The sequence below is a fragment of the Brassica rapa genome, unplaced genomic scaffold (assembly GCF_000309985.2).
Source record: "Brassica rapa cultivar Chiifu-401-42 unplaced genomic scaffold, CAAS_Brap_v3.01 Scaffold0439, whole genome shotgun sequence".
Lineage (NCBI taxonomy): Eukaryota > Viridiplantae > Streptophyta > Magnoliopsida > Brassicales > Brassicaceae > Brassica > Brassica rapa.
In genome coordinates this window covers 42,263-55,000 of record NW_022610381.1, presented here as the reverse complement: position 1 = coordinate 55,000, position 12,738 = coordinate 42,263, and positions in this window count along the sequence as shown.

Sequence of the window (12,738 nt, the reverse complement as noted above, 5' to 3'; positions counted from 1 at the left end):
TCTAGTAATTGAGTGCCAGTCATAGAAACCGAACTTGTCGAGAATAAAGCCTAAAGTTTCTAAGTGCAGAGAATTCTGAATCTAAAAAGCTCTGCCTCATGCTCCTTATATACTAGCTCCAAGGTCGGTTTACGCTTTTACTCTTCTGCCCTTAAGCCGTCATAGCATAAAAATGGAGATATTCCATTTTTCCCGATTTTCACAATTATCTTCAAAACTTCCGTATTTATCCGTGGAAACTTCCCGATTTTCACAATTATCTTCAAAACTTCCGTATTTATCCGAGCGAGATGGACGCTCGGTCGCTACGTAGCGACCGAGCTTGGCTCGGGCTCGGTCGCAACGTAGCGACCGAGCTTGGCTCGGGCTTGGTCGCCGTGTATCGATCGAGCTTGGCTTGTCCGCGGTCTGATTTCCATACTCGAGCTTGTCCGCGGCCGATTTGGATACATGTTTGTTGCCTTCGGACAATCGGTATTTAGTGGTTCGATTGAGATTTGGACGAGATTTTACTGCAAGGCTCTTCGTAAAGATATCTTTACGAAGATTACTTTTCGTAAAAACATTTATGCTGATTTTTATGGACTTTCAGACATTGATTCCGTCGTGACCGATTTTGACCCAACAGTTAGCCCCCCAGCTCTTTAGAACCATGAGCTTCTAGCGTGAGGTTCTAGCGAGTGGCTTGGCAAGTTAGGCAAGTTAGGTGAGTTAGGCGGAATTAATGGCTGAAAAGGTCTGTGGTAAGTGATCTTCTCGCTCTCCTAAAAGTAGAAAACGCGTTAAGATTGGGGCTGCGCCTTATGACGGCTGCCTACGTACCCTTGTTGAAGGGATCAAGCCTTTCGTAGTTCGTCTTGGAGTTAAGGTTCTTATGACTAGTTTTCCAGTGGGACCTTTATGGTCTAGTTTTTATGTAGTGGTTATAAGGCCTGTTGCTGCCGATGGCATTTTGTATGGGTGTAGAGGGAAGACTACGAGTTGTCATCTCGTAATCTAACTCTGTGTGAACTGCTATATCCGTGATCTGTTTCGAGATTTTTCTGCAGTGTGTAATCTTGCGGGATTTTCTGAAGACGTTCGAATATTGGCAAAAAGACAAATTTTGGGATCTGGTATCAGGGTGTTTGATACTATGCCTAGAGATGTTAGAGACCAGTGCGCTGGGTTTAGGGCAAGACCTAGGTTTACTCCTGGTTTTAGAGGGTGCGATGACTAATTCGACTTACGTATCCCGTTTCAGTTTCATTCTGATTCCATACCGATTTAAAGTCCGCGATAGGTTCTGGGCTTATACGACTTGTATGGTTGGAATCGAGCATCTCTCCGGAGACCGGAAGTGCTGGACCAAAATTTCGGATTTCTTTTATAGCGCTATTATCCTTGTGTTGGATGTAAGAGAGTCATCCTCTACGAGATGGCTAAGTCTGTTTAGGACGTTAAGAGTTTGTTGTGATCAGCAACAAACTTAATGGTAAAAATTACTATTTTGAGTCTTCGCGAAGAATATGTTTTGAGAAGATGTTAGTGCGTATGAATGTCTGGTCTTCCATGAAGGTGTTTTTATCGAGGAAGGAAATTTCGTCAAAGAACTAATCTTCAGGCGTCCGCGACGTCTCGCGATGCTGAAGATTTGTTATTCTTTCGTATGCCACGTTTCGTGCTTGAAATGTTCGCGGGCTTTGAAGATATTTCGCGATGTTGCGAGGGTTTAGTATTAGCCCTGTGTTTGAGAAACATTCTGGTTTGACTATGAATGTTCGCAGCCAAAAATTGTTGTTCCTGTTCGGATGCTAATAGTTTTATTTGCGATCGAGGAATTATGACTGAGGTGTCGTGTAAATTTTTCCATGGGAACAAGCGTTTTCCTTCATGGTGCTTTGTGAAGAGTTGGCCTTCCAAGATGTATTTCGTGCATTTTTTAGGATGTTTCGTATAGATCTAGAAGCTTTGTTACGAATTTTTCCTTACATGCCGCGTATTATGGTTAAAACGTTGCGGGCTTAAAGTGAATTGTGGAGCGTATTGAACTTGGTCAATTTTTGAAAAGTTTAGATTTTCTGTTAACCGTTTGGTTGTTAGGACTTAGTTTCGTTACGAAGAATTTATCATATGATTTCCGACTGTGGGCTATACAATAATTCATCATATCATATAACCGATTTTACGAAGGTCGTAAATCAGTGATATGTATACATATGTCAAAGTAGCATTGTTTCTGCGGGTTTTACGGGAAACGTTCCCGCCGTGATTTTGATCTTAGGTGAAAGTTGCTTGGAGTTACTCATGGAGTGTTACCGAAGTTTATTTCAATACGATCTAGTCGCAGAACGTTTTTCATAGGTTTTTCGATAGGATTCTCATGACACATTCATTTCTTGAACGAATTGGTCAACAAGAGTTGGATCTAGCTAACTATCGGGAGGAAAGTGCTCCTTTTAGTGTGCACGATGCTACATCTATTCTCGAGTTTTCTTCGTCGCAAATGTTTTCGATGCTTTTCCGTGACTTATTTGGTACAACGGAAACTGAAAGAAATGCTTTGGTGATTGAAGATTTCTCGTAAAATTTTTTAAAATGAAACTGACTTTTTGAAGCCGGAAAAGGCTTCAATACTTTGGCTAATCGTCGAGTTTCAGTTTGATATTGGTACAAGTTTTCTGTACGCATGATTGCGACAGGAAATGATGTATAGTTTTTGAGATTATGTTCGTGATCGTCTGGATATGTTGCTAGCGTTTAGACGAATATTAAGATTGTCGTTTGCCTATTGTTGACGATTTGCAGAAGTTTTTGAAGCTTGGGAGTATACGAGTATAGTATGTACCTACTCCCCCTTTTTTTTTTTTTAGGAAAGAAAACGGTTGAACCGATACTTTGAAGGGTTGTGTACGTTTCCTCTTCTGATGTTTGGTATGATCGATAATTCGGGACGATTTATAGACGACGCTTGGACTGTGATTTGGTTGTTTCCACGTTGACGACTTGGGATATGTCGGTTCCGAGAAAATTGCCAGAAACGAATCGGTTTTAAGACGACGTTCATGTCTCTAACTTTTTCTCTCTTTAGGAAGCGAGCTTGATATGCGATGCGATCGTTTCTCGACTTTCGGAGAGTTTAGATCGGTTTGCAAGATCTGGATGAACAGTTATGGAACAATATATCGAGACAGGATCATCGCTTTAAAACTTAGTTCGCTAGACTATCCGCCTAGGTTTTACATTCCCTAAATTTCTATGGCAGCCTCAAAGTAATTTCCTACAAAAATTCCAAGTCTGATTTCAAAAAATTTCAAGTCGGAAATACCTTAGTTCTCTCGAAGATGCAGTTTTGTCTCTTCTCAGTTTTGCTTGCTCAAATCCCTTTCCTCTTCTCGTGCATGTTCGCCATTTCCGATATTCGTGTTTATCCTTTGAAACTTGACATTTATCTTCCGAACTTGACTGTTATCTTCTCCTTAGATAAGATGTCAATTTTTTTTGTAAAAAGGTTCAACATAATCGTATAGTTAAGGCGGCTAAGATGTTAAGTTAACCGTTGCCGTTTTATACGATTAATCTGAATTCATGCGAGAAAACAAGTCTTTGCGGTTTTTTTATCGTAAAGTTTCAATGGTAACTCCGATACAAACAAGAGACGTTTCGATCGAGATTTGAAGGAGAATACAAAGCTGGAGGTAAGGGCGAGTAGGAGCAAGCGGAGGAGTTTAGACGAATCTTATTTGTTTTTGTCGTAAAATCTCGACGGAAACTCCGATTGAGACGAAACGAAAAGTGTTTCGATCGGGGTTCAAAAGAGAACACAGAGGAGGAGCTTTTTGAAGCCTGAAATATCGCAATGTAGCGAGCTGGGGGTCTGACAGGTCGCTACGTAGTGAGTGGAAGCAAGCCAGGAAGAGTCCTACTTGTTTTCGTCGTAAAATCTCAACGGAAACTCCGATTGAGACGAAACGAAAAGCGTTTCGATGAGGATTCAAAAGAGAACCCAAAGGAGGACCTTTCTGAGGCCTTACAGGTCGCTACGTAGCGACTGACGGCCTGACAGGTCGCCACGTAGCGAGTGGAAGCAGGCCAAGAAGAGTCTTACTTGTTTTCGTCGTAAAATCTCAACGGAAACTCCGATTGAGACGAAACGAAAAGCGTTTCGATGAGGATTCAAAAGAGAACCCAAAGAAGGACCTTTCTGAGGCCTTACAGGTCGCTACGTAGCGACTGACGGCCTGACAGGTCGCTACATAGCGAGTGGAAGCAGGCCAAGAAGAGTCCTACTTGTTTTCGTCGTAAAATCTCAACGGAAACTCCGATTGAGACGAAACGAAAAGCGTTTTGATGAGGATTCAAAAGAGAACCCAAAGGAGGACCTTTCTGAGGCCTTACAGGTCGCTATGTAGCGACTGACGGCCTGACAGGTTGTTACGTAGCGAGTGGAAGCAAGCCAGGAAGAGTCCTACTTGTTTCCGTCGTAAAATCTCAACGGAAACTCCGATTGAGACGAAACGAAAAGCGTGGCGATGAGGATTCACAAGAAAACCCAAAGAAGGACCTTTCTTAGGGCTTACAGGTCGCTACGTAGCGACTGACGGCCTGACAGGTCGCTACGTAGTGAGTGGAAGCAAGCCAAGAAGAGTCCTACTTCTTTTCGTCGTAAAATCTCAACGGAAACTCCGATTGAGACGAAACGAAAAGCGTGGCGATGAGGATTCACAAGAGAACCCAAAGGAGGACCTTTCTGAGGCCTTACCGGTCGCTACATAGCGAGTGGAGAGTTGGCTTGAACTCGGTCGCTACGTAGCGATCGAGCAGTGTGCGTGCTCGGTCGCTACGTAGCGACCGAGCGGTGTGCGTGCTCGGTGGCTACGTAGCGACCGAGCGGTGTGCGTGCTCGGTGGCTACGTAGCGACCGAGCAGTGTGCGTGCTCGGTCGCTACGTAGCGACCGAGCGGTGTGCGTGCTCGGTCGCTACGTAGCGACCGAGCGGTGTGCGTGCTTGGTCGCTACGTAGCGACCGAGCGGTGTGCGTGCTCGGTCGCTACGTAGCGACCGAGCAGTGTGCGTGCTCGGTCGCTACGTAGCGATCGAGCAATGTGCGTGCTCGGTCGCTACGTAGCGACCGAGCAGCATGTGCGTGCTCGGTCGCTACGTAGCGACCGAGCAGCGTGTGCGTGCTCGGTCGCTACGTAGCGACCGAGCAGTGTGCGTGCTCGGTCGCTACGTAGCGACCGAGCAGTGTGCGTGCTCGGTCGCTACGTAGCGACCGAGCAGTAGCGACCGAGCACTGTGTGCGTGCTCGGTCGCTACGTAGCGACCGAGCAGTGTGCGTGCTCGGTCGCTACGTAGCGACCGAGCAGTGTGTGCGTGCTCGGTCGCTACGTTGCGACCGAGCAGTGTGCGTGCTTGGTCGCTACGTAGCGACCGAGCAGCGTGTGCGTGCTCGGTCGCTACGTAGCGACCAAGCAGTGTGCGTGCTTGGTCGCTACGTAGCGACCAAGCAACCTGTGCGTGCTCAGTCGCTACGTAGCGACCGAGCTAGGTAATCGTTTTGTTGTGTTTTCTTTTTCCGCGATTAACGTTTCAGCGGTTTTTGGGAGAACAAGTACTATCCTTCCGAAATGTAAACGGAAAACGTGTTTTGGTAAAACCCTTACGCATCGAGATTTCTTTTGTTCGGTAATGATCCAAACTTACGGGGTTTGATAAGATTTATCGTTTCCCTTTACGTTTAGAAAGAGAAATCACGAGCTTGTTTTAGTGCTCTTCCTGTGGCGGAAGGTCGCAGCAAGGCTTTCAATTTTGTTGAGCATAGGAGCAGTCAGTGCTGCGAGTTTGTCTTTCATATATCCAGACATAGTTTCGATCAAGCGTTTTGTGGCCATGAGTAAGAGTAATCCGTAACCACCCCCTCCTTCTAGCGCCAAACTGTGGGAACCGAAATTTGCACTGTCGATTTCCGTTTAAATAAGGAAACTAGGAAAACCATAATTTCCCTGACAGGTTGTTACGTAGCGAGTGGAAGCAAGCCAGGAAGAGTCCTACTTGTTTCCGTCGTAAAATCTCAACGGAAACTCCGATTGAGACGAAACGAAAAGCGTGGCGATGAGGATTCACAAGAAAACCCAAAGAAGGACCTTTCTTAGGGCTTACAGGTCGCTACGTAGCGACTGACGGCCTGACAGGTCGCTACGTAGTGAGTGGAAGCAAGCCAAGAAGAGTCCTACTTGTTTTCGTCGTAAAATCTCAACGGAAACTCCGATTGAGACGAAACGAAAAGCGTGGCGATGAGGATTCACAAGAGAACCCAAAGGAGGACCTTTCTGAGGCCTTACCGGTCGCTACATAGCGAGTGGAGAGTTGGCTTGAACTCGGTCGCTACGTAGCGATCGAGTAGTGTGCGTGCTCGGTCGCTACGTAGCGACCGAGCGGTGTGCGTGCTCGGTGGCTACGTAGCGACCGAGCGGTGTGCGTGCTCGGTGGCTACGTAGCGACCGAGCAGTGTGCGTGCTCGGTCGCTACGTAGCGACCGAGCGGTGTGCGTGCTCGGTCGCTACGTAGCGACCGAGCGGTGTGCGTGCTTGGTCGCTACGTAGCGACCGAGCGGTGTGCGTGCTCGGTCGCTACGTAGCGACCGAGCAGTGTGCGTGCTCGGTCGCTACGTAGCGATCGAGCAATGTGCGTGCTCGGTCGCTACGTAGCGACCGAGCAGCATGTGCGTGCTCGGTCGCTACGTAGCGACCGAGCAGCGTGTGCGTGCTCGGTCGCTACGTAGCGACCGAGCAGTGTGCGTGCTCGGTCGCTACGTAGCGACCGAGCAGTGTGCGTGCTCGGTCGCTACGTAGCGACCGAGCAGTGTGCGTGCTCGGTCGCTACGTAGCGACCGAGCAGTGTGCGTGCTCGGTCGCTACATAGCGACCGAGCAGTGTGTGCGTGCTCGGTCGCTACGTTGCGACCGAGCAGTGTGCGTGCTTGGTCGCTACGTAGCGACCGAGCAGCGTGTGCGTGCTCGGTCGCTACGTAGCGACCGAGCAGTGTGCGTGCTTGGTCGCTACGTAGCGACCGAGCAACCTGTGCGTGCTCAGTCGCTACGTAGCGACCGAGCTAGGTAATCGTTTTGTTGTGTTTTCTTTTTCCGCGATTAACGTTTCAGCGGTTTTTGGGAGAACAAGTATTATCCTTCTGAAATGTCAACGGAAAACGTGTTTTGGTAAAACCCTTACGCATCGAGATTTCTTTTGTTCGGTAATGATCCAAACTTACGGGGTTTGATAAGATTTATCGTTTCCCTTTACGTTTAGAAAAAGAAATCACGAGCTTGTTTTAGTGCTCTTCCTGTGGCGGAAGGTCGCAGCAAGGCTTTCAATTTTGTTGAGCATAGGAGCAGTCAGTGCTGCGAGTTTGTCTTTCATATATCCAGACATAGTTTCGATCAAGCGTTTTGTGGCCATGAGTAAGAGTAATCCGTAACCACCCCCTCCTTCTAGCGCCAAACTGTGGGAACCGAAATTTGCACTGTCGATTTCCGTTTAAATAAGGAAACTAGGAAAACCATAATTTCCCAGAGGTCCCGGATCTCTGCGAGAGCCAACGACAAGTGACCGAATTTATGCGGAAATCATGAAAAGATAACAAACGAGTTTAGAGAAAACAGTAGATCTTATTTCGAGTCCGCGTAAGAGCGTTGCGATCATTACAAGAGATCATGAAAGCTTTGGCCGCAAAGGCTGTCAGCGAGTTACTTAGTTCTAGCGGCCTAAAAGCTCAAACCTAGTTGAGTCGCAGCTCGATAACAAAAGACGAAAAAGATACGTAAAAGGTTTTTGATTGGTTTCGGACTGAACCTTGTTAAAGGCTTCCTACGTATCCCTTTCGAGGATCAAGCCGAACGTAGTTCAATTGATAGAGCTGGACAAGAGATCGAACTGCCTGGGCGAGTTCGTCTAGTAATTGAGTGCCAGTCATAGAAACCGAACTTGTCGAGAATAAAGCCTAAAGTTTCTAAGTGCAGAGAATTCTGAATCTAAAAAGCTCTGCCTCATGCTCCTCGCCTAGAACTCCTTATATACTAGCTCCAAGGTCGGTTTACGCTTTTACTCTTCTGCCCTTAAGCCGTCATAGCATAAAAATGGAGATATTCCATTTTTCCCGATTTTCACAATTATCTTCAAAACTTCCGTATTTATCCGTGGAAACTTGACATTTATCCTTCCTTGTGGACCAAGCGTAAACCGTGCTGTGGTTTACGGGCTTTTGGTTAAGAAATCGAAGGATGGGCCTCGAGTCGTGTTTTAGGTCCCTTTGGGCCGTCTTCCAACTCGAAGCGTTTACTACGATTTCTTTCGACAAAGAAAGAACTTTCCGCGGTTTCTAATCCGCGAAGTTTGATCGATGATTTAGAATAGCGGAAAACATAGACTGAGCTCGCTACGGTCTTCGGGAGATAGCATTTGAAGGTTTGACGAGAATGCATGGACTGGTGTCGTACCGATGTTCGGAAGAGCTTGGTCGCTACGCAGCGACCGAATTTTGGCTCGAGCCCGGTCGTTACGTAGCGACCGAGCTTGGCTCAGGCTCGGATGCTACGTAGCGACCGAGCGAGATGGACGCTCGGTCGCTACGTAGCAACCGAGCGAGATGGACGCTCAGTCGCTACGTAGCGACCGAGCTTGGCTCGGGCTCGGTCACTACGTAGCGACCGAGCGAGACGGACGCTCGGTCGCTACGTAGCGACCGAGCTTGGCTCGAGCTCGGTCGCTACGTAGCGACCGAGCTTGGCTAGAGCTCGGTCGCTACGTAGCGACCGAGCTGTGTGCATGCTTGGTCGCCGTGTATCGATCGATCTTGGCTTGTCCGCGGTCAGATATCCATACTCGAGCTTGTCCGCGGCCGATTTGGATACATGTCTGTTGCCTTCGGACAATCGGTATTTAATGGTTCGATTGAGATTTGGACGAGATTTTACTGCAAGGCTCTTCGTAAAGATATCTTTACGAAGATTACTTTTCGTAAAAACGTTTATGCTGATTTTTACGGACTTTCAGACATTGATTCTGTCGTGACCGATTTTGACCCCAACAAGAAGCGTCCTCAGCGACGGACCAGGCCCAAGTTCCCTGGAAAGGGGCACCAGAGAGAGTGAGAGCCTTGTCGTGCCCGGACCCTGTCGCACCACGAGGCGCTGTCTACGAGTCAGGTTGTTTGGGAATGCAGCCCCAATCAGGCGGTAAATTCCGTCCAAGGCTAAATATGGGCGAGAGACCGATAGCGAACAAGTACCGCGAGGTAAAGGTGAAAAGGACTTTGAAAAGAGATTCAAAGAGTGCTTGAAATTGTCGGGAGGGAAGCGGATGGGGGCCGGCGATTCATCCCGGTCGGATGCGGAATGGAGCAATCCGGTTCGCCGATAGATTCGGGCCGTGGACCAACACAGATTAAGGTGGTGACCTAAGCTCGGGCTTTTGTTATGCCCGCAGAGATGTCGCTGCCTTAATCGTTGTCTGCAGCACACGCCTCACAGCGTGCCTCGGCATCTGCGTGCTCAGGGTGTCGGGCTGTGGGCTCCCCATTCAACCCGTCTTGAAACACGGAACAAGTAGTTTGACATGTGTGCGAGTCAACGGGTGAGTAAACCCGTAAGGCGCAAGGAAGCTGATTGGCTGGATCCCTCACGGGTGCACAACCGACCGACCTTGATCTTCTGAGAAGGGTTCGAGTGTGAGCATGCCTGTCGGGACCCGAAAGATGGTGAACTATGCCTTAGCGGGGCGAAGCCAGAGGAAACTCTGGTGAAGGCCGACAGCGATACTGACGTGCAAATCGTTCGTCTGACTTGGGTATAGGGGCGAAAGACTAATCAAACCATCTAGTGGCTGGTTCCCTCCAAAGTTTTCCTCAGGATAGCTGGAGCTCGGAAACGAGTTCTATTGGGTAAAGCCAATGATTAGAGGCATCGGGATGCAATGTCCTCGACCTATTCTCAAAATTTAAATAGGTAGGACGGGGTGGCTGCTTTGTTGAGCCATCCCACGGAATCGAGAGCTCCAAGTGGGCCAATTTTGGAAAGCAGAACTGCCGATTCGGGATGAACTGGAAGCCGGGTTACGTGTAACACCCGAATCTGGCCTCTCGACGAAACTGGACCAGTTTGCTATATAATCAATCTTTTGCTTGTTTGATTCATTTTAAGTCTTTCATTTACTAAGTCATGTTCGAATCTGAGGTTCTAAAACAATTGAACAGATAGCACAGCGGAATATAAATGTGTATAAAATGTATTACTTAGAAACATGAGATCCGATACACAACTTCTAAATCGTTTCAGAGACAATCACTAGTTCATCCCTAGCATCATCTAACCACACGTTACACAGCCTCTCATTGACCGAGCCTTCACGGCTCCTTGGCTTGAACTCTTTTTCGTACTCCCATACGGTCCTGCGGTCTTGGACCAAATCTAGAAACTTAGCTTCCAGGCGATCCCAAGCCTCAGCAGGAAAGTATTTGCGGTTGAATTCAACTTAAAAATCCGCAAAACTTGTGAGACTTCCATTGGTGCGCTTGTCCACTGCAAGCCATCGATTATGCGCATCCCCTTCCAGGAAGTGAACCGCAATGTCTCAGACAGCAAGTTGATTGTAAGTTTCGGACCAGCCTACTCCTCCACTCATCTGCCACAACAGGGTCGGTGCTACCTGAGAAATGCTTCGTACCCAATCTGGATAGATGTTGAGGCAAACTCAGATAGTCAACCTTCTTTACAGACCTTTCCGGTGCATCGATCTCGATCACCTGAACCGTGTCCACAGCTGGAGCCGTAGCAATAGGTGTAGCCGTAGCTACATGTGTAGCTTGACCAACTGATGAATTCACTAGTGGAGTGAACAGCGGAGTCATAGCCGCCACCTGGTTACCCATTACTTTCATGGCCTCTAACAAGTCCTCTCGGGAAAGTGCTGCGGGCACGTTGGCCGTTCCCTTGGCCCTTTGCTCATGCTGGTCACCATCACGGTTAGCGTTCGAGGATTCTACTTCCTCATCACTTTCCTGATGTTGCTGACCTTCTGGTTGTGTTCCCGTAAGATTGGCCTGGTCAGTCGGTAACACATCCCCGGTGTTAGTCGCAGACGGCTCGGTTGGTAACCTGGACAAATTAGCTCCGTCCGCGGCCGCTTGACTTGACTGACCGGCTGTTTTCTTATTCCTTCGGGTCTTTCCCGGTTTGCTTTTCCCAGCCTAAGGATTCAGACATTGTTAGTACAACATATACATAACATAACCGAGACAATTAATCCCTAGACCTAACTATCAAACCTCAGTGTGAGACTGAATCAGCTGGCTGCGTGTGTGTGGACTACATAACCGAAATATCCTTGAATCAACCTGGATCTGATACCAACTTGTAACACCCGAATTCGGCCTCTCGACGAAACTGGACCCGTTTGCTATATAATCAATCCTTTGCTTGTTTGATTCATTTTAAGTTTTTCATTTACTAAGTCATGTTCGGATATGAGGTTCTAAAACAATTGAACAGATAGCACAGCGGAATATAAATGTGTATAAAATGTACTACTTAGAAACATTAGATCCGATACACAACTTCTTAATCATTTCATAGACAATCACTAGTTCATCCCTAGCATCATCTAACCACACGTTACACAGCCTTTCACTGACCGAGCCTTCACGGCTCCTTGGCTTGACGAGAACCATCCATAGTTCCTGAAACCACAACCAGATAAGCATTAATCATAACCGATAATAGAACTGGTCGATTCTACAATGCTTGGCTTGGTTCCTAAAACATAGATAAACCTCGGACAATGTACTTATAAAAAGATATGAACCTGCCTACCGAATCTTAAGTCATTCAACCAACCACCCCTTGACTTAGAATTATATAGACAGTCCAGAATAGATAAACAGAACACACGAACAGTCCGGATCGTCCCGAAGACCAATCCGTCCATCCAGATAGAATCTAGGTGCGACCGGCCTAGATGAAGTCCGGCTCAATGGCCCAACGGACTTCTTTACCTGATCCAGCCTTGGGCCTGGATCCAACGGCCGAGAAAGCCTCACGCCCAAACAGGTTAGGCCAAACGACGGACAAGACATGGTCTGATCCCTAAGGAACGGACACGACCTGTCTCAACAGGCACCGTTGGGAACATGCACCCCTTCGGTCCTTGGTACCTCTTGGTCCTCGTACCTCTTGGCGTCCGTAACCCTTGGTTACTTACACCTTTTGGCAACACACAACCTTTGGAACTCGTGACCTTTGGTAACTCACAACCCTTGGTAACTCGTTACCTTGGCCACTCGTGCCTCTTGGGACATGACCAACCGTCTAGTCTATGGTGCGATTCGAACCGACCGTCTAACTGACCAGCGTCTAGGTTAGCGGTTTGGTTATGACCGGCCCAGTCTAGGGACGTGTCCCTTGGACTGAACCAACACAACCCTTCGTGTATAATAAGAAAGAAGAGAAAGGGCCGGATAGAAACAAGAAGAGGAGAAGCGGTTAGGTCTAACAGACCGACCAGAGCCACGGTGCAATCTCAAGGACCGTCAGTTCGGTCTGATGGGGCCATAGCCCACCACGTACCTTCTGAACCGTGTCAGGGTACTCCATGCTCTTCTCCTGCTCTCGGTCTCCCATACTTGATCGGAGGTTGCTTCACAAACGATCAGATAGCCGGAAACCTAACAACCACACAAACGGCCTTGCTTTGGCCGGAAACTCTC